Consider the following 204-nt stretch of genomic DNA (forward strand, 5'->3'; position numbering starts at 1 on the left):
TAGCAAGGCCTGTCATCCTAGGTGCACTTCCATCTCTGGAAGGTGCAGGGTCACATGCCTGAGCCACATGGGCCAGCTGGCCGGAGATCTGAACTGATTGCTGGGGCCTCCAAAGTGTGGGACGCAGACAGACAAAGTAAAGGAAGTGCTCAGTAAAATGACAAAAGGTTCTCTGCATTTCCAGGTTTTATTTGCCTGTTATAA

Source organism: Callospermophilus lateralis, chromosome X (genome assembly GCF_048772815.1).
Source record: "Callospermophilus lateralis isolate mCalLat2 chromosome X, mCalLat2.hap1, whole genome shotgun sequence".
Lineage (NCBI taxonomy): Eukaryota > Metazoa > Chordata > Mammalia > Rodentia > Sciuridae > Callospermophilus > Callospermophilus lateralis.